Source organism: Myotis davidii, unplaced genomic scaffold, assembly GCF_000327345.1.
Source record: "Myotis davidii unplaced genomic scaffold, ASM32734v1 scaffold43, whole genome shotgun sequence".
NCBI classification, from domain to species: domain Eukaryota; kingdom Metazoa; phylum Chordata; class Mammalia; order Chiroptera; family Vespertilionidae; genus Myotis; species Myotis davidii.
In genome coordinates this window covers 861,371-864,690 of record NW_006294590.1, presented here as the reverse complement: position 1 = coordinate 864,690, position 3,320 = coordinate 861,371, and positions in this window count along the sequence as shown.

The window sequence follows — 3,320 nt, the reverse complement described above, 5'->3', positions numbered from 1 at the left end:
AAAAAAAAAAAGAGACCGTACCCTTTTATGTAATGATGTTTACTTTGAATTTATATTAGTTCACACAAACACTCCATCCATGCTTTTGTTCCAGCCCCCCGTCCAGTTTAAGAACCCATGGTGGCCCTCGAGTCAAAAAGTTTGCCCACCCCTGGGCTAGGGAATGAATGAACCTCTGATTCCACCAGCGAGGGCTTCTCCTGGGGGCCCTGCCTGAGAGAACAAACCGCCACGCCCTGCAGCTCGCTCTTCTGGAAGCTCTTCTGGAAGCTCAACCGGCCTGTGGCCCAGACCCCTCGCCCTCAGGAGAGAGGGGCCGTGCGCACGCTCCGCGTGAAGAGCCCCGGGTGCCAGGCGCCGGCCCCTTTGAGGCAGGGCCGCCAGCTTCCCCATCCGGAGCCGACGCTGACACGACACCTGAGAAAACAGTGGGCAGCGAGCCTGCGGGTGCAACGGGGGGACCCGGAGGGAACCCTGAGCCGCCTCGGTCGGGCCAGAACATTGGGCCTTTGTGCGCACGCGGCCGGCGGCCAGGCCAGAGCCACATGCAGACCCTCCCTCCGCTGCCGCCTGTTGATTCCGGAGCAGCCGCTGAAGGGCCTGTTGTCTGCACGGGGAGGGGGGGCGCCTATCACCCCCTCCTGCAGCGACCGGGGCGCCATGGGCGACGGGCAGGGGGAGGGGCGAGCGTGTCCTGCGTCTGTGAGGGAAGTGATTCCAAGAGACAACTCGGCCAGTGTGCCCGCGATGGCACCAGAGACCCGGCCTCGACGCTGCGGGGGCAGGTGGAGGGGTGCCGGCTCCTGAGACACTCTGGCCTGTTGGGGCCGAGGAGATGCGGCGATTCCCACTGTTCCGGGGAGTTCTGCTCTGCAGTCGCCCCAACACCGAGCAGCCCTTCCCGTTCGCACCCCGGCCCCTCCTGAGCGTGTTCCGCGTGCGCCTCGGTTGAAAGACGCCTGTTGAAGCGCATCGTCGACTCGTGCACCTTGAACCGGGCCCCCAGCGCCAGCGCTCGCCCTGAGCGGCTCACCTGGGCGCAGGGACACGGACGGGTCAGCCCTGCTCGGCCATTTCCAACAGCAAAGTCCACCGGGAAGCACAAGGAGGCCAAACCGGGACACGCAAGACGCTGCAAAGGGACCTTGTCCGCAGCGAGATGGATTGAGAGGCAGAGCAGCGCCTCCCGTAACGGCACGTGTTTCCAAGGGCCCGGCCGGCGCCGGGGGGTGGGCTGGGGGTGGAGGAACGCGGGCGAGCAGGCGAACTCGCAAGGACAGGAACGGCCAGCGATAGGACCGACTCTTCCAACAACTGACAGAGGGTCCCGCACACGCCTGCTGGGGGCGGCAGGACAATGAAAGGACAGACAGGCCCCGAGCAGAGGGGGCCGGGCCCTCTGGCAAAACTCAGCTCAGCCCATAGGATTCAGGGGCCACTTCCTCATCCATCTTATGGCATCTAAGCCGTGGCCATGAGCTCGCTCTGCAAAATTCTTGACCCATTGAGCCTCGGTTTGCTCATCTCAGAAGTGGGTACAAGGAAGAGAGCAGAAGGTGGTGAGAACCAGCACGGTGCTTGCTGCCTGGCAGCCGCTCTCGCTGCTCGGTGTTATTATTACCCCTCTCTGGCTGCTGTCACCACTGTCGTTATTGTTTATTACTATTATTAATCATCAGGATTTGCCTCGGGCCAGGCCCCTGGCCTCTGGTCTGTGACGGCCTTTGATGGCGGGAGCAGAGCCAGGTTTGGGGGAGGGTGAAGCTTATCCAATTTCAGAGGATGTTTTTAAAATAAAACTTTTTTAAAATACAAAATTGCAAAATAAAAATTAGACCCAGGGCCTCCCAGGGGGGTGTCTGGGTGAGGAACCTGCAGCTTCAGCTCCGTTACTTCCCAAGTAAACCCGCCTGTTTGGATCTTATTCCAAACACATAAGCCAAGTCCTTGGTTGTGTATTTCTTTCTTAATTAATCAATTAAAATAATTAAACACGCGCTTCATTTCCTGCTCACGCCAAGCACAGAGGCGATCAAGACGAGGCCCTCCTCTCACTGGAGAGGTCTTCTGGGGGCGGGGCGGGGGGGCAGGAAAGAAATGTGTGAGCCAATAACTCACATGGACAGTGGTGGGGGCGGGGCTGCCACTGGTACACAGTTCAGGGCCGATTTGGAGCTGGGACTGTTAGGATGAGAAGGAACAGGCCCTGTAGAGCCCCGAGGAAAGAACTTCCAGACAAAGGGAACAGGAAGTGAAGGGACGAGCATTGTGCATTCAAGGAATAGCCAGGCCGGTGGCCTAGAGTGGCATGGATGAGCTTGAAGAGGCAGGCAGGGGAGACCAGGGGGCGCTTTGGAGACCCAGCAAGAAGTTTGGCCTCGGTTCTGAGAGCTCGGGGAAGCCAGCGGGAGATCTTAAACGGGGCTTGATCCGGTGGGTGTGTCAGCTGCAAATGTGACAGCGCCGTCTCTGCCCCTCACGTCACCCCTTTCAATATCCATGTCTTACTCTGGCTTGTTCGCTTACCCAGAACCTCAGGTCATGAAGGAAAACCGGCCTCCCTGTCTTTGCTCCTGATGTTACTGCAATGCCCCTCCTGGGGGTGTAGCGGGCCGTCTTCTCACCGTGTCCGCACACGGCCCCTTCTCTGCGCAGATGCACCCCTGGTGTCTACTCGCCTTAAAAAGGCACCAGTCCTGCAGGATTGGGGCCCCGCCCTTAGGATCTCATTGAACTTTGTCTCCTTAAAGTCCTTTTCTCCAAATACAGTCACATGGGGTGGTGGTGGTCAGGGCTTCAACATATGGACGAGGTGGGGCGTAATTCAGTCCTAGCAACAAACAAATATGAGTCTATGCGGGTGGACGCCTTTCCCCCTCCCCTGTGCGCAAGTGGCAGGATGCTCTCCACAGCTGGCTTTCCCCAGTTAACCGTGTGCCCGGGGCGTCTCACCACACCACCGCGGAGCATCCTCCTGGTTCCTGACGGAGCCAGTCCCTCGGGAATGGGCTGAGGCCGTTGCCAACGTCCTGCTGTCCCAGGCGAGCTGCCCTGGCGGCTTGTTACCCCATGTCCCACCTGCGCAGGTCTCCGAGCCATCAGGTCCCGGGGGGGTGGGGGGAGGGTGCCGTCGACCAATGTTAACCAGCTGCCCCCCAGGTGGCTTCTCCTTCAGGAACTTCCATTGCCCGTTGCTTGACTCTTGCGCTGCATCTCAGACCGCCTCTCCCTGTTCTTCACTCAGGACAGCTTCTCGACTTGTCCTCGAGAGGGTGTTGACTGCGACATGGGGCTGGAAACCCTCCCACCCTGTGGTCAGC